We start from the raw sequence: 22,149 nt of genomic DNA on the forward strand, positions 1-22,149 counted from the left end.
CGTATTCATGAGAGTTTACAAGGTTGAGGGGAGATCTAATAGAAATTTACAAGATAATGCATGATTTAGAAAGAGTGGATGCTGGGAAGTTGTTTCCATTAGGTGGGGAGACTAGGTCCCGTGGGCACTGCCTTAGAATTAGAGGGGGCCAATTGAGAACGGAAATGAGGAGACATTTCTTCAGCCAGAGAGTGGTGTGGCTGTGGAATTCATTGCCACAGAGCACAGTGGAGGCCGGGATGTTAAATGTCTTCAAGGCAGCGCTTGACAAATTCTTGATCTTGCAAGGAACTAAGGGATACGGGGAGAATGTGGGTAAGTGGAGTTGAAATGCCCATCCGCCATGATTGAATGGCGGAGTGGACTCGATGGGCCGAATGGCCTTCCTTCCACTCCTATGCCTCTGGTCTTATGATTCTACCACCATGTATGAGATGAACTTTTTTTGAGTTCAGAAGAAGCTATACTTGATGTGAAATATTAATTCTGTTTCTTTTGCCAAGGATGCTGACAGGCCAGTTGAGTTCTCAATTTTCTCTGTGATTGAACTTATCTTTCAGATTGATTAACTGAATTCACATAGCACCACTGCTGTCATGGTTGCATTTGAAACCCTCTCTGGCACAATAGCCTGCATCACCAGATTATCAATCAATTACAACTGCACCGCTGTCTCCCTGGATGATGTCCTTTCATCGGCTATGAATCTTCGGCAATTCCACCGAAATGTGAGTCCTCATGGTTAATTATAGAGTCATAGAGATGTACAGCACAGAAACAGACCCTTCGGTCCAACCTGTCCATGCCGACCAGATATCCCAACCCAATCTAGTCCCACCTGCCAGCACCCGGCCCATATCCCTCCAAACCCTTCCTATTCATATACTCATCCAAATGCCTCTTAAATGTTGCAATTGTACCAGCCTCCACCACATCCTCTGGCAGCTCATTCCATACACATACCACCCTCTGCATGAAAAAGCTACCTTTTATATCTTTCCCCTCTCACCCTAAACCTATGCCCTCTAGTTCTGGAGTCCCTGACCCCAGGGAAAATACTTTGTCTATTTATCCTATCCATGCCCCTCATCATTTTATAAACCTCTATAAGGTCACCCCTCAGCCTCCGACGCTCCAGGGAAAACACCCCCAGCCTGTTCAGCCTCTCCCTCTGGCTCAAACTCTTTAACCCTGGCAACGTCCTTGTGAATCTTTTCTGAATCCTTTCAAGTTTCACAACATATTGTGAAAGAGACCAGAATTGCACACAATATTCCAACAGTGGCCTAACCAATGTCCTGTACAGCTGCAACATGACCTCCCAACTCCTGTACTCAACACTCTGACCAATAAAGGAAAGCATACCAAACGCCTTCTTCACTATCGTATCGACCTGCGACTCCACTTTCAAGGAGCTATGAACCTGCATTCCAAGGTCTCTTTGTTCAGCAACACTCCTTATGACCTTACTATTAAGTGTATAAGTCCTGCTAAGATTTGCTTTCCCAAAATGCAACATCTCGCATTTAACTGAATTATACTCTATCTGCCACTTCTCTGCCCATTGGCCCATCTGGTCCAGATCCTGTTGTGATCTGAGGTAACCCTCTTCGCTGTCCTCTATACCTCCAATTTTGGTCTCATCTGCAAACTTACTAAGTATACCTCTTACGCTCACACCCAAATCATTTATGTAAATGACAAAAGGTAGAGGACCCAGCATCGATCCTTGTGGTACTCCACTGGTCACAGACCTCCAGTCTGAAAAACATCCCTCCACCACTACCATCTGTCTTCTACCTTTGAGCCAGTTCTATATCCAAATGGCTAGTTCTCCCTGTATTCCATGTGATCTAACCTTGCTAATCAGTCTCCTATGGGGAACCTTGTCGAATGCCTTCCTGACTTCCATGTAGATCACATCCACCGCTCTGCCCTCATCAATCCTCTTTGTTACTTCCTCAAAAAACTCAATCAAGTTTGTGAGACATGATTTCCCACGCACAAAGCCATGTTGACTATCCCTAATCAGTCCTTGCCTTTCCAAATACATGTCCATCCTGTCCCTCAGGATTCTCTCCAACAACTTGCCCACCACCGACGTCAGGCTCACCGGTCTATAGTTCCCTGGCTAGTCCTTACCATCCTTCTTAAAGAGTGGCACCGCATTAACCAACCTCCAGTCTTCCGGCACCTCACCTGTGACTATCGATGATACAAATATCTCAGCAAGAGGCCCAGCAATCACTTCCCTAGCTTCCCATGGAGATCCAGGGTACTCCTAATCAGGTCCTGGGGATTTATCCACCTTTATGCTTTCAAGACATCCGGAACTTCCTCCTCTGTAATTTGGACATTTTTCAAGATGTCACCATCTATTTCCTCTCATTCTATATCTAACTCTGATATCTGTCCTATATCTATCACCCCTCGATTTAAAGCTATGTCGCCTCATGCTAGCCATCGCCATCGGAGGAAAAGGGCTCTCACTGTCCACCCTATCTAACCCTCTGATTATCTTATTAGTCTGATTGAATCACTTCTTAACCTTCTTTTCTCTAACGAAAATAACCTGAAGTCCATCAGCCTTTCCTCATAAGACCTGCTTTCCATACCCGTAAATCCATTCCCTACATCCTAGTAAATCCCCTCTGAACTCTTTCCAAAGCTTCCACATTCTACCTATAATGTGGTGACCAGAACTGTTCTCAATACTCCAAATGCAGCAACAGCAGAGTTTGGTACAGCTGTAACATGACCCTGTGGCTCCGAAACTCAACCCCTCTACCAATAAAAGCCAATACACTGTATGCCTTCTTAACAAGGTAAAAACAATGACTTCAGATGCTGGAAACCAGATTCTGGATTAGTGGTGCTGGAAGAGCACAGCAGTTCAGGCAGCATCCGAGGAGCAGTAAAATCGACGTTTCGGGCAAAATCCCTTCATCAGGAACATCCTTCTTAACAACCCTATCGACCTGGGTGGCAACTTTCAGGAATCTATGCACATGGACACTTTGTCCCCATTTGGTCTATACCTCAAGATAGCTATCTGTCGAAATGTTTCTGAAAGGAAGCAAATGTCAGGTACAGACAGGATAGATCGAGTGAATCCTTAGAAGAGTGTAAAGGCAGTAGGTGTATACTTCAGAGGGAAATCAGGAGGGCAAAAAGGGGACATGAGATAGCTTTGGGAAATAGAGTTAAGGAGAATCCAAAGGGTTTTTACAAATACGTTAAGGAAAATAGGGTAACTAGGGAGAGAATAGGGCCCCTCAAAGATCAGCAAGGCAGCCTTTATGTGGAGCCACAGAAAATGGGGAAGAGATTAAATGAGTATTTTGCATCAGTATTTACTGTGGAAAAGGATATGGAAGAATTAGACTGTAGGGAAATAGATGGTGACACCTTGCAAAATGTCCAGATTACAGAGGAGGAAGTGCTGGATGACTTGAAACGGGTAAAGGTGGATAAATCCCCAGGACCTGATCAGGTGTATCCGAGAACTCTGTGGGAAGCTAGAGAAGTGATTGCTGGGCCTCTTGCTGAGATATTTGTATCATCGATAGTCACAGGTGAGGTGCCAGAAGACTGGAGGTTGGCAAACGTGGTGCCACTGTTTAAGAAGGGTGGTAAAGACAAGCCAGGGAACTATAGACCAGTGAGCCTGACCTCGGTGCTGGGCAAGTTGTTGGAGGGAATCCTGAGGGACAGGATGTACATGTATTTGGAAAGGCAAGGACTGATTAGGGATAGTCAACATGGCTTTCTGCATGGGAAATCATGTCTCACAAACTTGATTGCGTTTTTTGAGGAAGTAACAAAGTGGATTGATGAGGGCAGAGCATTAGATGTGATCTATATGGACTTCAGTAAGGAGTTCGACAAGGTTCCCCATGGGAGACTGATTAGCAAGGTTAGATCTCATGGAATACAGGGAGAACTAGTCATTTGGATGCAGAACTGGCTCAAAGGTAGAAGACAGATGGTGTTGGTAGAGGGTTGTTTTTCAGACTGGAGGCCTCTGACCAGTGGAGTGCCACAAGGATCGCTACTGGGTCCTCTACTTTTTGTCATTTATATAAATGATTTGGAAGCGAGCATAAGAGGTGCAGTTAGTAAGTTTGCAGATGAGACCAAAATTGGAGGTGTAGTGGACAGCGAAGAGGGTTATCTGGACATTGGCCCATCAGGACATTCCACAGTCTGGACCAGATGGGCCAATGGGCTGAGAGGTGGCAGATGGAGTTTAATTCAGATAAATGCGAGGTGCTGCATTTTGGGAAAGCAAATCTTAGCAGGACTTATACACTTAATGGTAAGGTCCTAGGGAGTGTTGCTGAATAAAGAGACCTTGGAGTGCAGGTTCATAGCTCCTTGAAAGTGGAGTCGCAGGTAGATAGGATAGTGAAGGCAGCGTTTGGTATGCTTTCCTTTATTGGTCAGAGTATTGAGTACAGGAGTTGGGAAGTCATGTTGCAGCTGTACAGGACATTGGTTAGGCCACTGTTGGAATATTGCGTGCAATTCTGGTCTCCTTCCTATCGGAAAGATGTTGTGAAACTTGAAAGGGTTCAGAAAAGATTTACAAGGATGTTGCCAGGGTTGGAGGATCTGAGCTATAGGGAGAGGCTGAACAGGCTGGAGCTGTTTTCCCTGGAGCGTCGGAGGCTGAGGGGTGACCTTATAGAGGTTTACAAAATTATGAGGGTCATGGATAGGAGAAATAGACAAAGCCTTTTCCCTGGGGTCAGGGAGTCCAGAACTAGAGGGCATAGGTTTAGGGTGAGAGGGAAATGATGTAAAAGGGAGCTAAGGGGCAACTTTTTCACACAGAGGGTGGTACGTGTATAGAATGAGCTGCCAGAGGAAGTGGTGGAGGCTGGTACAATTGCAACATTTAAGAGGCATCTGGATGTGTATATGAATAGGAAGGGTTTGGAGGGATATGGGCCGTGTGTTGGCAGGTGGGACGAGATTGGGTTGGGATATCTGGTCAGCATGGACGGGTTGGACCGAAGGGTCTGTTTCTGTGCTGGCCATCTCTATGACTTTAAATGATGAAACTGTACCCACCTCCTCCACTACCCCTGGCAGCCCTTTCAGATACTCACCACCCTCTGTGTGAAAAAATTGCCCCTCTGGACCCTTTTGTATCTTGCTCCTTTCACCTTTAACCTATGCCCTCTAGCTTTAGACTCCCCGACAAATGGGGAAAAGCTGTTGGCTATCTACCTTACGCATGTTGCACAAAAGCTAGTGCTTCCAGATAAATCTGGTGTTGTCTGATTTTTAACTTTGTCCATCCCAGTCCAACACCGGCAACTCCACATCACACCTTATCAATGCCTCTCATCATTTTATCGACTTCTATATGGTCATTCCTATGCTCCGGCAAAAAAAAAGTCCCAGCCTATCCAACATCTCCTTATAACTCAAAGCTTCCAATCCAGATAGCATCACAGTAAACCTTTTCTGCACTCTTTCTAGTTTAATAATCTCCTTAACATCAACAAAGGAGGATATTGGTTGTCAAGGTGAATTGCAATAATTATGTTACTTCCTCTGGACCTGTCCAACTGCTCCCCTGGCATGTCTCTGCTGACAGGCTCTGTGTGGGCTGAATGGCCTCTTCCTGTGCTTCTAGCTCTGTGTATGTAATTGTAACCGATTGATGTTTCACTCTGGGCCAGATGAGGAAGTGGGGAACTGAGTGAAAACCCTTTTGTTGATGTACAGGGCTGTTACCCTGCAATGCTTGTAACCCTTGTGTCCTGAAACTGCTCTCTCAAGAGGGAACCTCCCAAAGATCAGATGTTACATAGCGCTGTTCAAAACAGTGAGACACTGGACAATGAGCAAGAGGACGAGAGAGGGGGAGAGAGAGAGAGAATGAGACGGCACGGTGGGTGGCACGGTGGCACAGTGGTTAGCACTGCTGCCTCACAGCGCCTGAGACCCGGGTTCAATTCCCGCCTCAGGCGACTGACTGTGTGGAGTTTGCACGTTCTCCCCGTGTCTGCGTGGGTTTCCTCCGGGTGCTCCAGTTTCCTCCCACAGTCCAAAAGATGTGCAGGGTCAGGTGAATTGGCCATGCTAAATTGCCCGTAGTGTTAGGTAAGGGGTAAATGTAGGGGTATGGGTGGGTTTCGCTTCGGCGGGTCGGTGTGGACTTGTTGGGCCGAGGGGCCTGTTTCTACACTGTAATGTAATGTAAATGTAATGAGACAAAGAGGATCAATAGAAAAAGGAGAGGGAATGAGTCAGCGAAAATGGAGAAAGATGCATCAAGTGACGATAGAAAATCCTGCATTTTTGACTGCCCCTTTCACACCCTGTGGATGTTTGAGGATATTTTATAATCCTGGCTGACATGGGCAGTTACTGCATTGGGGTGGGCTGCACTGTTGGATAAAATGTTCAACCAAGGCCCAAGTGCTCTTGTGAAAGATCCTGTGGTCACAATTTGGATGAAGAACAGAGGTATGTCTCCGGACTCTGCGATGATATTACAGTGTAAGACTGGACAGTCATTGACGTTAGGTTTCAGTTCACTCCAAAAGGTGAGGAGGGATCAGAAACCAAAATATATCCATCAGCCAACATCTCTGGAAACTGATTATCTCGAACATTGTCACTTTAATGTTTCTGAGAGCTTGCTGTATGCTATGTTTCCTCTATCACAACACTTGAGTACTTTACTAGCTGTGGTGGGACAGAGAAGATGCGAAAAAAAAGTTCAAAAACAGCAAATTAAACCTGCATGCTTACTTTCTCACACACTTGAAGATGAAGAATCCAATACTCAAAATGACTCCAGCTCCAACTAATCCTGCTTTCCATTCACCAGAATCTCTACCTGGGAAAAAACAAACCAATGGATGACTACAGAACAGTTTTAGAATGGTGTTCAAGCACACATTTTATTGTTCTGTCACGCCTCACTGAGATAACTGAATCAAATCCTGCTCTTCACAAACGTTAAAGACATTTTTAGAATGTGCAATATTCCCAAACCACCTATTTTCAGATTCAGGTTGACAAAAAGCAACAACCACTATTTCCTACAGGTTTTTTGATTCCAGAACTAGGTACACAACTTAATTTAATTGAGTAACCTTGACAAATTAAAACTCTAAAGCCCTTTTATAAACTTCCCCCGTCCTGTGTGAGGAAAAAGAAACCTACATCAGTGGAGAGACAACTGGAAACAAAATCCTGAAGTCTTTGTTGCCAAGATCTGTTGTGTTTGGCTCTTGCTGATCTGCAGTTTATCCTCAACCCTCCCTTTTTTTGAATGCAGCCCCTGATTTGCAGCAGGCACAGGGTGGCTGCTCATTTATGAAAGATCTCTGACCTATCCAATTCAAAGTCACAATTTGCAGTATCTGATGAAGGAAAACAAAAGCAACTTTTTCCAGATTAAAGTGGCTTATTGCAGAGACCTGAGAGGTAGTGTGTTTTGGGCTGCTGAAGTGGCTCCTGGTTTCTCTTTTGGTCTGACAAAGCTTCTCACTGTCTTGCTCACAGATTAAGCTGTGCTCAACACCCTGACAACCCATTACATGGTTGTTGACAGGCAGAGGACCTTTGTCATTCGTAATTGGTCCCTAGTCCACACCAGTCAGACTTACTTGTGAACAGCTCCTCAACTCCAGTTCAGCTGCACGTTACTGGAACCCACAACTACTCAAGATTTGGAGATGCCGGTGTTGGACTGGGGTGGACAAAGTTAAACATCACACAACACCAGGTTATAGTCCAACGGGTTTAATTGGAAGCACTAGCTTTCGGAGCGCTGCTCCTTCACCAGGTGGACAGGCATATGGACGTACATGGAATAGTGTAGGTGGGATGGGCTTCAGATTAGTATGACAGGGCAGTGCAACATCGAGGGCTGAAGGGCCTGTACTGTGCTGTAATGTTCTATGTTCGATGTTCTATGGACAACCACCTGATGAAAGTGTGCCGCTCTGAAAGCTAATGTTTGTAATTAAACCTGCTGGACTATAACCTGATGTTGTGTGATTTTTAACAACTACTCAAATAAGTTTCACAAAAGGAATCAAATTCCTTATTTCCAAAAGAAAACACAGCCGTCCTTGCAAACCTCTGGGTCTTAAATCACTTCCTTCTAACTTCAGTCCACAGTTTTAAAAAAAAGCACCAAAGTGAAAAGAGACAGTCTTTGCAGTTCTGAGTTTGTGAAGTGACCCACTGATACCTCTAAGGTCTAAGCAAGGAATGTAATGTTTATATACGATATCTGTATATTTGCAGCATTTGTAAGAACATAAGAAACAGGCGTATGAGGAGTGCATTCAGCCTCAGTCTGCCATTCACTGAGATTATAGCTGGTCAGTAAACTCTGTCTGGTATTCCTGCACCATCTTTGTACTTCTGAATATTTTAAATGTGAAGAAAGCTCCTGATCTCTGTTGTAGAAATAGACGTGAGTGAACCTCCACAGCCCTCTGATTCACACAATGTCAAAGATTCACCATCCTCTTTATCTCTTTACCCTCTTTTTCTGAGATTGTGTCTTCCTTAGTTCAAGGCCTCCCCACAGACAAGAGAAACGTCCTTCCTGCACCTACTCTGCCCTGGGGGATCTCTGGATGATTGAACGCGATCATCTTTCAATTTTCTGAACTCCAGCGAACACAGTCCCTCATCTACGGAATCTTTCCTCGCTGGAGGATTCCTGAATCCCTGGAATTGGTGAATCTTTTTGCACCCCATCCCAAACAAGTAATTGCCTTCCTTAGGTCAGGTGACTATCGCTGCACACAGTATTCCATGTGAGGTCTGGCCGAGCAGTTATATAATTGCACTCAGATCGTGTGGTAGTCATGTGACTGGGAAGATAATCCAGAGGTCAGGCTAATGCTCTTGTAACATGGGTTTAAATCCCAACCCCAGCAGCCAGTGGGATTTCAACTCGATCAATCGAGTTGTGCAAACTCCACACAGAGAGTCGCCTGAGGCGGCACGGTAGCACAGTGGTTAGCACTGCTGCTTCACAGCGCCAGAGACCCGGGTTCAATTCCCGCCTCAGGCGACTCTCTGTGTGGAGTTTGCACATTCTCCCCGTGTCTGCGTGGGTTTCCTCCGGGTGCTCCGGTTTCCTCCCACAATCAAAAAATGTGCAGGGGTTAGGTGAATTGGCCATGCTAAATTGCCCGTAGTGTTAGGTGAAGGGGTAAATGTAGGAGAATGGGTCTGGGTGGGTTACGCTTCGGCGGGTCGGTGTGGACTTGTTGGGCCGAAGGGCCTGTTTCCACACTGTAAGTAATCTAATCTAATCTAATGTAAGTAATCTAATCAATCAATTGCATTGGAAGCTCTTCTAGGGGAGAGTGACCATGAAGCTATCACTGTTTGCCGTAAAACCCTGACGAGGTCACGAATGTCCCTCAGAGAAGGCGATCTGCCATCCTTACCCAGTCTGAGCCTCCACGTAACTCCAGACCCACAGCAAAGTGGCTCTGGGGAATGGCCAAACCTCTTGGTTCATGGTCAATGAAGGCTGACCTTGCCCACAATGCCAATATCCTGTGAAACAATAGATATTCATGCACAATATCTGATATATATGCAGGATTTATATATGCAGGATTCCTATTATCACAGAGGTGTCAAACGGATGGGACTATATACAGGATAAACAGCGAAAGCACTTGCTATAGACAGGGCAAAGCAATCCAACAACAATGGATCTGATCTAAGTTCTGCAGCCCCACCATATCCAGCCATGAATACTGGTGGGCAACTTACTGCAGGAGCCTCCTCAATTATAACCCTTCTCAATGATGGGAGAGCCTGCACATCAGGGAGGCTGAGGGCTTTGGAATTATCCTGTGCTGAGTGGGGATGTCAGGATATGTCCCATGTCCAGAATAATCATTGATGAAGGAAGTCTCATTATTGAGGACGTGTTGAGGAAGGTGGGGCAGGGTGGTCAAGGAAGACCAGAAAAGCCAGAGTGATCATGCTTCAATCGTTATAGAATCATTGTGGTTCTCCGGCCTCTGTCCCGAATCTTGGATGGAGTCTTTCCTCTTGGAAAGCAGTGAAAGGATCCTGAAAAGGACAGCTGAGAAACAGTGTTCTGACCAGTATAATCATCATAAGAATTATCTCAACAAGTCCTGGGATAGTAACCACTGAACTGCCTTCCCAGGCTTTCCCCTACAATAACACTGATTTTTTTCTTTCTTGTCTGTGTGTGTGGGGCTGTGTGTGTCTGTATGTGTGTGTGCATGTGTCTGTGTGTGTCTGTGTGTGTGGGGCTGTGTGCGTGTGTGTGTGTGTGTGTCTGTGTGTCTGTGTGTGTGTGTGTGTCTGTATGTGTGTCTGTGTGTATGTCTGTGTGTGTGAGGCTGTGTGTCTGTATGTGTGTGTGCATGTGTCTGTGTGTGTGTCTGTGTGTGTGGGGCTGTGTGCGTGTGTGTGTGTGTCTGTGTGTGTGTGTCTGTATGTGTGTCTGTATGTGTGGGGCTGTGTGTGTCTCTGTGTGTGTTTGTGTGTGTGTCTGTGTGTGTGGGGCTGTGTGTCTGTATGTGTGTGTGCATGTGTCTGTGTATGTCTGTGTGTGTGTCTGTGTGTGGGGCTGTGTGTCTGTATGTGTGTGTGCATGTGTCTGTGTGTGTCTGTGTATGTGTGTCTGTGTGTGTGGGGCTGTGTGTGTCTGTGTGTGTGTGTGTCTGTGTGTGTGTCTGTGTGTGTGTCTGTATGTGTGTCTGTGTCTGTGTGTGTGTCTGTATGTGTGTCTGTGTCTGTGTGTGTGGGGCTGTGTGTGTGTCTGTGTGTGTGTGTGTCTGTATGTGTGTCTGTGTGTGTGTGCGCATGTGTCTGTGTGTGTCTGTGTGTGGGGGGCTGTGTGTGTGTGTGTGTCTGTATGTGTGTCTGTGTGTGTCTGTGTGTGTGTGCATGTGTCTGTGTGTGGGGGGCTGTATGTGTGTAGGGCTGTGTGTGTCTGTGTGTGTGCATGTGTCTGTGTGTGTCTGTGTGTGTGGGGCTGTGTGCGTGTGTGTCTGTGTGTGTCTGTGTGTAGGGCTGTGTGCATGTGTCTGTGGGGCTGTGTGTCTGTGTGTGTGCATGTGTCTGTGTGTGTAGGGCTGTGTGCGTGTGTGTGTGTAGTGCTGTGTGCGTGTATGGCTATGTGTACAGGTGTGTGTGTTTGTGTGTGGGGGGGAGGTGTGGGGGGGAGGTGTGGGGGGGTTGGGGAAGGGGTGTCAGTATGTGTGTAAGGGAGAGTCCATTAAGAAAGGAGGCATGGTTAGACCTAGTTCATTGTGAATAATGTGGGCATAGGGTCAGTGAGAGGACACTGAGGTGATGGTATCACTGGGTGAGTTTGGAAAATGACAATGAACAATCCAGAGGAGGAATATTTAATTGGGGAAATGGCTAATTCAGCAGGATCCGGGTCAAAAACATTGGAGACTAAGATTGGCAGGAAAATCAGCAGCTGAACAATAGGTTTAGACACAGTCAGCTTATAGACAGAAGTGGGTACTGCAGATGCTGGAGATTGGAGTCAAAATTAGAGTGGTGCTGGAAAAGCACAGTGGGTCAGGCAGCATCTGAGGAGCAGGAAAATCGACGTTCCGGGCAAAAGCCTCATTCCTGATGAAGGGCTTTTGCCCAAAACGTCGATTTTCCTGCTCCTCGGATGCTGCCTGACCTGCTGTGCCTTTCCAGCACCACTCTAACCTTGACAGTCATCTTATATTCCACCCAAAGGGAAGCATGGGAAGAAATAATTCCAGAATTCCTGGCCAGACGAAGGAGGAAGAAATTGTGACAGAGAAACAAAAGTGTGTTTATGACCAATTAAGAACGCGGCTGAAATTCGAAGGTACAGGTTAGTGGTGAAAAATAATTATGTGCAACAAAGAAGCAGCCTGGAAAGATTCTGGCATTAATATAAAAGGGAGTGTAAGAGGGCTGGTATTAGCATATAAATAGCCAAAGGGCGGTAAATAAATAATCAAAAGGTGGTAAAAGGAGGAGTGGGTTCCTTATGGATTAAAAAGGTGTGTTCATACACTGGAGCAGAAGACACAGTTGAGCTATAAATAAATATTTTACCCAGAAAGCTGATCCTAACTCGGTCATGGTGACAAAGGAGGAGATTTAGTCATTTGAAAGATTAGATTAGATTAGATTAGATTAGATTAGAATAGATTACTTACAGTGTGGAAACAGGCCCGTTGGCCCAACAAGTCCGCACACTGACCCTCCGAAGAGCAACTGATGAGGAAGTGGTACTGGGTGAGCTACCTCTACTTAACATTGACAGGGTGTCGAGACTTGGCTGATACACTGATAGAATTGAGAGCGGAAACTGCAATAATTTGGGAATCTTCCTTGAGACTCAGGGATGCTGCCAGGGGACTGGAGAATTGTAAATGAGGAGCGCTTGCTCAAAAAATAAGAGCGTGAAGTTAAGTCAGGCAAAGACAGACAAGTCAGTTCAGTGGTTTGTGATGGGAACATGGCTGGAGACATTAATTCGGGTAAAATTAGTGTCGCTGAAAAGATAACACATTTCGTGAAAGTATTTCACTCATCAGAACACTTTGCATTACCAAAGTAATGGGAAAACAGCATTTGTACGAGGTAGCTATCCTGTATACTGTAAGTGGCCTCTAGTCAGTAGCAGCATTGATCTGGCCAATGCCTCTGTTAAGAAAGACTGACTATTAACTGTCAGGATTGGTTTAAATTATAAACTAGGCAGTTGGACTCTGATTGAACAAGACATCAAACAGAGAATGGCTTTCATCTATTTTGTTGTGTCAAAACAGGTGCAGTGTGTGTACACCTTATTCCTATAGGCATATAACACAGCCTTGTGATTTAAAGTTCTCGTACACCTGAGTGTGCCATACATCACACCGTACTAATCTCTTGAAATTGATTGTAAGTCAGATTTGTTCCACACTCAGCATTATTTGGCAAGCGTTGTGCTTTCACAGAATCCCATTTAATTTCGGGCACTGTGTTGAGACTTACCGATGTGCGCTGGTTGGATATGGTCAGTGCCTTGCTCTGTGCCTTACCACACAAATGACTCACCTCATAGATGTATTTTGATGTTGTTGAGATGTTCTGCGCACAGGCAGAACATCTTAAAGGACTGTGCATCGATTCAAATCCCTTCTGGTGTGCACAACATGGCAATTTGGCTAGGGCAATAAAAACCAGATTTCCCAGCAACACCACATGCCCTAACCAGTAAACAAATGGTCATTGGTCATTCTCTGCCTCACACTGACAATCTCCAGTCTCCCTGGAGGTAATACAGCTCATTGCTTGAACTTGTTCTGTTCATTGACACCTTAAGATTAGAAGCTGGGCAGTTCTCAACAGAGCAGATTATCACTGCAGTATTCCCATCAATTATACTGATTGGTATATGAATAGGAAGGGTTTGGAGGGATATGGGCCGGGTGCTGGCAAGTGGGACTAGGTTGGGTTGGGATATCTGGTCGGCATGGACGGGTTGGACCGAAGGGTCTGATTCCATGCTGTACGTCTCTATGGCTCAATGACTCTATGATGAATTTTTAATCACTTCCAGAGAAGAAATTGAGAGATTCTGTGGTGGCTGTAAAAAGACAGGAAGAGCATATTGTGAGCAAACACAGTGCACAGCAAGACTCCATATCTCTCTCTGAAACTGATGTGTGGACCCCCCATGACCTGGAAGTTGCTGTATGACATTTTTCAAGGACACTGCCTCTGTATCTGTCATACTGCAGGTTCCTCCACCCACCAGTGAGGGCGCTCTCTATTCATCATCCAAAAAGAAAGTGCCTTTCACATTCTCACAATATTAGATTAGATTAGATTCCCTACTGTGTGGAAACAGGCCCTTCGGCCCAACCAGTCCACACCGGCCCTCTGAAGAGTAACCCACCCAGATGCCCTTCCCTCTCACTAATGCACCTAACACTATGGCCAATTCACCCTGACCTGCACACCTTGGACTGTGGGAGGAAACCGGGGCACCCGGAGGAAACCCACGCAGACACGGGGAGAACGTGCAAACTCCACACAGACAGTCACCTGAGGTTGGAATCGAACTTGGATCCCTGGTGCTGTGAGGCAGCAGTGCTAACCATTGAGCCACCGAGCCACCCTAAGCCTTGGTTACCATCTGGAAAGGCAAAGACACAAATAAACTTTCCACAACAGCGGGCTTTCTGCTAAGGGAGGCAGAGGGAACGAATCAGCACCCTCATGATCTCTGCCTGTCATATCTCTCTCTCTCTCTCTCTCTCGGTTTGAGATTTCACTGACACCCAGCAGGTGAGACATTCCCGGGGTTACACACAGGACTCTGTCAGGCAGCATTGACTGTACATCCATTTCTTTGGTCTGGAGAAGACCTCTTGAAAAACAAAAAAACAGATTTTGATATTAAAACTTATAAAAGTTGAGTTTAAATGAGATGTGCTTGGAAAGTAAATATGGACCCAACGTGGTCAGGTTCAAGAGAAATGTAACCACCCAGGTGGGGAGAGAGCAAGAATACTCTGGGTGGGATATTAAAGGGAGGGGGGGTGTGGTGGAGAGTGGGATTAGACTGGGTGGCATATTAAAGGGTGTGGGGGTGAGGGGGAGAATGGGATTAGACTGGGTGGGATATTAAAGGATGTGGGGACTGAGGACACAGCAGGATTAGACTGGGTGGGATATTAAAGGGAGGGGGGAATGAGGGGGAGAGTAGGATTAGACTGGGTGGGATATTAAAGGGAGAGGGAAGTGAGGGGGAGAGTGGGACTAAACTGGATGGGATTTTAAAGGGTGTGGTTGGTGAGGGGGAGAGTGGGATTAGACTGGGTGGGATATTAAAGTGTGTGGGGAGTGAGGGGGGAGAGTGGGATGATATTGGGTGGGATATTAAAGGGAGTGGGGAGTGAGGGGGAGAGTGGGATTAGACTGGGTGGGATATTAAAGGGAGCAGGGAGTGAGGGGGAGAGTGGGAGAGACTGGGTGGGATATTAAAGGGAGCGGGGAGTCAGGGGGAGAGTCTGAATAGACTGGGTGGGATATTAAAGAGAGCGGGGAATGAGGGGGAGAGTGGGATTAGACTGGGTGGGATATTAAAGGGTGTGGGGAGTGAGGGGGAGAGTGGAATTAGACTGGGTGGGATATTAAAGGGTGTGGGGGTGAGGGGGAGAATGGGATTAGACTTGGTGGGATAGTAAAGAGAGCGGGGAACGAGGGGGAGAGTGGGATTAGACTGTGTGGGATATTAAAGTGTGTGGGGATGGGAAAAGGTGGGATTAGAGGAGGTGGGATATTAAAGTGTGCGGGGAGTGTGGGGGGAGAGTGGGATGACATTGGGTGGGATATTAAAGGGAGAGGGGAGTGAGGGGGAGAGCGGGATTAGACTGGGTGGGATATTAAAGGGTGCGGGGAGTGAGGGGAGAGTGGGATTAGACTGGGTGGGATACTAAAGTGTCCGGGGAGTGAGAGGGAGAGTGGGATTAGACTGGGTGGTATATTAAAGGGTGCGGGGAGTGAGGGGGGAGAGTGGGATTAGAATGGGTGGGATATTAAAGTATGCGGGGTGTGAGAAAGAGAGTGGGATTAGACAGTGTGGGATATTAAAGGGAGTGGGGAGTGAGGGGGAGAGTGGGATTAGACTGGGTGGGATATTAAAGGGAGTGGGGAGTGAGGGGGAGAGTGGGATTAGACTGGGTGGGATATTAAAGGGAGTGGGGAGTGAGGGGGAGAGTGGGATTAGACTGTGTGGGATATTAAAGGGTGTGGGGAGTGAGGGGGAGAGTGGGATTAGACTGGGTGAGATATTAAAGGGAGTGGGGAGTGAGGGGGAGAGTGGGATTAGACAGAGTGGGATATTAAAGGGAGCGGGGAGTGAGGGGCAGAGTGGGATTAGACTGGGTGGGATATTAAAGGGAGTGGGGAATGTGGGGAGAGAGTAGGATTAGATTGAGTGGGATATTAAAGATGCACGGAGTGAGGGGGAGAGTGGGATAGACTGACTGCGATATTAATTGGTGCAAGGAGTGAGGGGGAGAGTGGGATTAGACTGGGTGGGTTGTTAAAGGGTGCGGGAAGTGAGGGGGAGAGTGGGATTAGACTGGGTGGGATATTAATTGGAGCAAGTAGCGAGGGGGAGAGTGGGATTGGACTGGGTGGGATATAAAAGGGTGTGGGGACTGAGGGGGAGAGTGTGATTAGACTGGGTGGGATATTAAAGGAAGTGGAGATTGAGGGGGAGAGTGTGATTAGACTGGGTGGGATATTAAAGGGAGGGCGGAGTGAGGGGGTAGGTGGGATTAGACTGGGTGGGATATTAAAGGGAGTGGGGAGTGAGGGGGAGAGTGTGATTTGATTGGGTGGGATATTAAAGAGAGCGGGGAATGCGGGGCAGAGTGGGATTAGACTGGGTGGGTTATTAAAGTATGTGGGGAGTGAGGGGGAGAGTGGGATTAGACGGGGTGGGATATTAAAGGGAGCGGGGAGAGAGGGCGAGAGTCTGAATAGACTGGGTGGGATATTAAAGAGAGCGGGGAACGAGGGGGAGAGTGGGATTAGACTGGGTGGGATATTAAAGTGTGTGGGGATGGGAGAAAGGTGGGATTAGAGGGGGTGGGATATTCAAGGGAGTGGGGAGTGAGGGGGGAGAGTGGGATTAGAATGGGTGGGATACTGAAGTGTGCAGGGAGTGAGAGGGAGAATGGGATTAGACTGAATGGGATATTAAAGGGAGCGGGGAGTGAGGGAGAGAGTGGGATTAGACTGGGTGGGATATTAAAGGATGCGGGGAGTGAGGGGGGAGAGTGGGATTAGAATGGGTGGGATATTAAAGAGAGCGGGGAGTGAGGGGGAGAGTGGGATTAGACTGGGTGGGATATTAAAGGGCGCAGGTATGAGGGGGAGAGTGAAATTAGACTGGGTAGGATATTAAAGGGAGTGGAGAGTGAGGGGGAGAGTGAGATTAGACTGTGTGGGATATTAAAGGGTGTGGGGAGTGAGGGGGAGAGTCTGAATAGACTGGGGGTGATATTAAAGAGAGCGGGGAATGAGGGAGAGAGTGGGATTAGACTGAGTGGGATATTAAAGGGAGCGGGGAGTGAGGGGGAGAGTGGGATTAGACTGGGTGGGATATTAAAGTGTGCGGGGAATGAGGGGGAGAATGGGATTAAACTGGGGGGGATATTAAAGGGAGTGGGGAGAGAGTGGGAGAGTGGGATTAAACTGGGGGGGATATTAAAGGGAGCGGGGAGAGAGTGGGAGAGTGGGATTAAACTGGGTGGGATATTAATGGGAGCGGGGAGAGTGGGAGTAAACTGGGGGGGATATTAAAGGGAGCAGGGAGAGAGGGAGAGAGTGGGATTAGACTGGGTGGATTATTAAAGGGAGTGGGGAGTGAGGGGCAGAGTGGGATTAGACTGGGTGGGATATTAAAGGGAGCAGAGAGTGAGGGGGAGAGTGGGATTAGACTGGGTGGGATATTATTTGGAGCGAGGAGTGAGGGGAAGAGTGGGATTAGACAGGGTGGGATATTAGTGGGAGTGGGGAATGAGGGGGAGAGTGGGATTAGGCTGGGTGGGATATTAGAGGGTATTGGGAGTGAGGGGGAGAGTGGGATTAGATTGGGTGGGATATTAAAGGGAGCGGGGAGTGAGGGGGAGAGTGGGTTTAGTCAGAGTGTGATATTAAAGGGAACGGGGAGTGAGGCGGAGAGTGGGATTAGACAGAGTGGGATATTAGAGGGAGCGGGGAGTGAGGCGGAGAGTGGGATTAGACTGGGTGGGATATTAAAGGGAGTGGGGAGTGAGGGGGAGAGTGTGATTAGACTTGGTGGGATATTAAAGGGAGCGGGGAGAGTGGGATTAAACTGGGGGGGATATTACAGGGAGTAGGGAGTAAGGGGGAGAGTGGGATTAGACTGGGTGGGATATTAAAGGGAGCGGGGAGAGTGGGGCAGAGTGGGATTAGACTGGGTGGGATATTAAAGGGAGCGGGGAGAGTGGGGCAGAGTGGGATTAGACTGGGTGGGATAATAAAGGGAGCGGGGAGAGTGGGGCAGAGTGGGATCAGACTGGGTGGCTTATTAAAGGGAGCGGGGAGTGAGGGGGGAGAGTGGGATTAGACTGGGTGGGATATTAAAGGGAGCGGGAAGAGTGGGGCAGAGTGGGATTAGACTGGGTGGGTTATTAAAGTATGTGAGGAGTGAGATTAGACGGGGTGGGATATTGAAGGGAGGAGGGTGTGAGGGGAGAGTGGGATTAGATTAGATTTTTTAGATTACATTACAGTGTGGAAACAGGCCCTTTGGCCCAACAGGTGCACACCGACCCACCGAAGCGCAACCCACCCATACCCCTACATTTACCCCTTTACCTAACACTATGGGCAATTTAGCCTGGCCAATTCACCCGACCTGCACATCTTTGGACTGTGGGAGGAAACCGGAGCACCCGCAGGAAACCCACGCAGACACAGGGAGAATGTGCAAACTCCACACAGTCAGTCGCCTGAGTCGGGAAATGAACCCGGGTCTCTGGCGCTGTGAGGCAGCAGCGCTAACCACTGTGCCACCGTGCCGCCCACTGTGTGGGATATTAAAGGGAGCGGGGAGTGAGGGGGAGAGTGGGATTAGACTGGATGGGATATTAAAGGATGTGGTGGGTCAGGGGGAGAATGGGATTAGACTGGGTGGGATGTAAAAGGGTGTGGGGAGTGAGGAGAGAGCGGGATTAGACTGGGTGGGATATTAAAGGGAGGGGGTAGTGAGGGGGAGTGTGGGATTAGACTGGGTGGGATATTAAAGGGTGTGGGGAATGAGGAGAGAGCGGGATTAGACAGAGTGGGATATTAAAGGGAGCAGGGAGTGATGGGAGAGTGGGATTAGACTGGGTGGGATATTAAAGAGAGAGGGGAGTGAGGGGGAGAGTGGGACTAGATTGGGTGGGATGTTAAAGGGTGTGGGGGGTGAGCGGTAGAGTGGGATTAAACTGGGTGGGATATTAAAGGGAGAGGGGAGTGAGGGGGAGAGTGGGACTAGATTGGGTGGGATGTTAAAGGGTGTGGGGGGTGAGGGGGAGAGTGGGATTTGACGGCGTGGGATATTAAAGGGAGTGGGGAGTGAGGGGGAGAGTGGGATTATACTGGGTGGGATATTAGAGGGTGTTGAGAGTGAGGGGGAGAGTGGGATTAGACTGGGTAGGATATTAAAGGGAGTGGGGAGTGAGGGGGAAAGTGGGATTAGACTGGGTGGGATATTAAAGGGAGTGGGGAGTGAGGGGCAGAGTGGGATTCGACAGGGTGGGTTATTAAAGTATGTGTGGAGTGAGGGGGAGAGTGGGATTAGATGGGGTGGGATATTGAAGGGAGCAGGGTGTGAGGGGAGAGTGGGATTAAACTGGGTGGGATATTAAAGGGAGTGGGATGTGAAGGGGAAAGTGAGATTAGACTGGGTGGGATAATAAAGGGAGTGGGGAGTGAGGGGGGAGAGTGGGATTAGACTAGGTGGGATATTAATGGGATTGGGGAGTGAGGAGGAGAGTGGGATTAGACAGAGTGGGATATTAAAGGGAGCGGGGAGTGAGGGGAAGAGTGGGATTAGACTGGGTGGGATATTAAAGGGAGCGGGAAGAGTGGGATTAAACTGGGGGGGGATATTACAGGGAGTAGGGAGTAAGAGGGAGAGTGGGATTAGACTGGGTGGGATATTAAAGGGAGCGGGGAGAGTGGGGTTAAACTGGGGGGGATATTAAAGGGAGCAGGGAGTGAGAGGGAGAGTGGGATTAGACTGGGTGGGATATTAAAGGGAGAAGGGAGAGAGGGGGAGAGTGAAATTAGACTGGGTGGGATATAAAATGGAGTGGGGGTGAGGGGGAGAGTGGGAATGGACTGGGTGGGATATTAAATGGTGCAGGGAGAGAGGGGGAGAGTAGTATTAGACTGAGTGGGATATTAAAGGGAGTGGAGAGTGAGGGGGAGAGTGGGATTAGACTGTGTGGGATATTAAAGGGAGCAGGGAGTGAGAGGGAGAGTGGGATTAGACTGGGTGGAATATTAAAGGGAGAAGGGAGAGAGGGGGAGACTGGGTGGGATATAAAATGGAGTGGGGGTGAGGGGAGAGTGGGAATGGACTGGGTGGGATATTAAATGGTGCAGGGAGTGAGGGGGAGAGTAGTATTAGACTGGATGTGATTTTAAAGAGAGCGGGGAATGAGGGGGAGAGTGGGATTAGACAGTGTGGGATATTCAAGGGAGCGGGGAGAGTGGGATTAAACTGGGGGTGATATTAAAGGGAGCAGGGAGAGAGGGGGAGAGTGGCATTAGACTGGGTTGGATATGATTGGGAGTGGGGAGTGAGGGGCAGAGTGGGATTAGATTGAGTGGGATATTAAAGATGCACGGAGTGAGGGGGAGAGTGGGATAGACTGGGTGGGATATTAATTGGTGCAAGGAGTGAGAGGGAGAGTGGGATTAGACTGGGTGGGATATTAAAGGGAGCGGGGAGTGAGGGGGAGAGTGTGATTAGACTGGGTGGGATATTAAAGGGAGGGGGAAGTGAGGGAGAAAGTGGGATTGGACTGGGTGGGATATTAAAGGGAGCGGGGAGTGAGGGGGAGAGTGTGATTAGACTGGGTGGGTTATTAAAGTATGTGGGGAGTGAGGGGGAGAGTGGGATTAGACAGGGTGGGTTATTAAAGGGAGGAGGTTGTGAGGGGGAGAGTGGGATTAGACTGGGTGATATTTTTCATGGAGCGCGGAGTGAGGGAGAGAGTGGGACTAAACTGGCTGGGATATTAAAGGATGCGGTGGTTCAGGTGGAGAATGCGATTAGATTGGGTGGGATGTTAAATGGTTTGGGGGTGAGGGGGAGAGTGAGATTAGACTGGGTGGGATATTAAAGGGTGTGGGGAGTGAGAGGGAGAGTGGGATTAGGCTGGGTGGGATATTAAAGGGAGGGGGTTGTGAGGGGGAGAGTGGGATTAGACTGGGTGGGATATTAAAGTGTGTGGGGATTGAGGAGAGCGCGGGATTAGACAGAGTGGGATATTAAAGGGAGCAGGGAGTGATGGGAGAGTGGGATTTAACTGGGTGGGATATTAAAGGGAGCAGGGAGTGAGGGGGAGAGTGGGATTAAACTGAATGGGATATTAAAGGGAGAAGGGAGTGAGGGGGAGAGTGGGACTAGATTGGGTGGGATATTAAAGGGTGTGCGGAGTGAGGAGAGAGCGGGATTAGACTGGGTGGGATATTAAAGGGAACGGGAGTGAGGGGTAGAGTGGGATTAGACTGTGTGGAATATTAAAGGGTGTGGGGAGTGAGAGGGAGAGTGGGATTAGACTGGGTGGGATATTAAAGGGAGTGGGGAGTGAGGGGCAGAGTGGGATTCGACAGGGTGGGTTATTAAAGTATATGTGGTGTGAGGGGGAGAGTGGGATTAGATGGGGTGGGATATTAAAGGGAGCGAGGAGTGAGGGGGAGAGTGGGATTAGACTGGGTGGGATATTTGAGGGAGTGGGGAGTGAGGGGGAGAGTGGGATTAGACAGAGTGGGATATTAGAGGGTATTGGGAGTGAGGGGAAGAGTGGGATTAGACTGGGTGGGATATTAAAGGGAGTGGGATGTGAAGGGGAAAGTGAGATTAGACTGGGTGGGATATTAAAGGGAGCGGGGAGTGAGGGGGAGTGTGGGATTAGACAGAGTGGGATATTAAAGGGAGCGGGGAGTGAGGCGGAGAGTGGGATTAGACAGAGTGGGATATTAAAGGGAGTGGGGAGTGAGGGGGAGAGTGTGATTAGACTTGGTTGGATATTAAAGGGAGTGGGGAGAGTGGGATTAAACTGGGGGGGATATTACAGGGAGTAGCGAGTAAGGGGGAGAGTGGGATTAGACTGGGTGGGATATTAAAGGGAGTGGGGAGTGAGGGGTAGAGTGGGATTAGACTGGGTGGGATATTAAAGGGAGGGGGTAGTGAGGGGGAGAGTGGGATTAGACTGGGTGGGATATTAAAGGGTGTGGGGAGTGAGGAGAGAGCGGGATTAGACAGAGTGGGATATTAAAGGGAGCAGGGAGTGATGGGAGAGTGGGATTAAACTGGGTGGGATATTAAAGGGAGAGGGGAGTGAGGGGGAGAGT

At 48.2% G+C, this 22,149-nt stretch overlaps 1 protein-coding gene across 1 annotated transcript in view; it reads left to right on the top strand.

Annotated features, from left to right (window-relative positions):
* The first annotated feature begins 564 nt into the window (after positions 1–564).
* Positions 565–22,149, top strand: part of LOC122544238 (sialic acid-binding Ig-like lectin 13) — a 97,164-nt gene continuing 75,579 nt past the window's right edge. The window contains exon 1 of the mRNA XM_087980871.1: positions 565–728. The gene's annotated coding sequence lies outside the window, so the exon portion shown is untranslated. The remainder of the gene's footprint in view (positions 729–22,149) is intronic.

The sequence above is a fragment of the Chiloscyllium plagiosum genome, unplaced genomic scaffold, assembly GCF_037043375.1.
Source record: "Chiloscyllium plagiosum isolate Xiang-an unplaced genomic scaffold, Cpla_swu_hap1 HiC_scaffold_38, whole genome shotgun sequence".
In the NCBI taxonomy this organism is placed as follows: Eukaryota; Metazoa; Chordata; class Chondrichthyes; order Orectolobiformes; family Hemiscylliidae; genus Chiloscyllium; species Chiloscyllium plagiosum.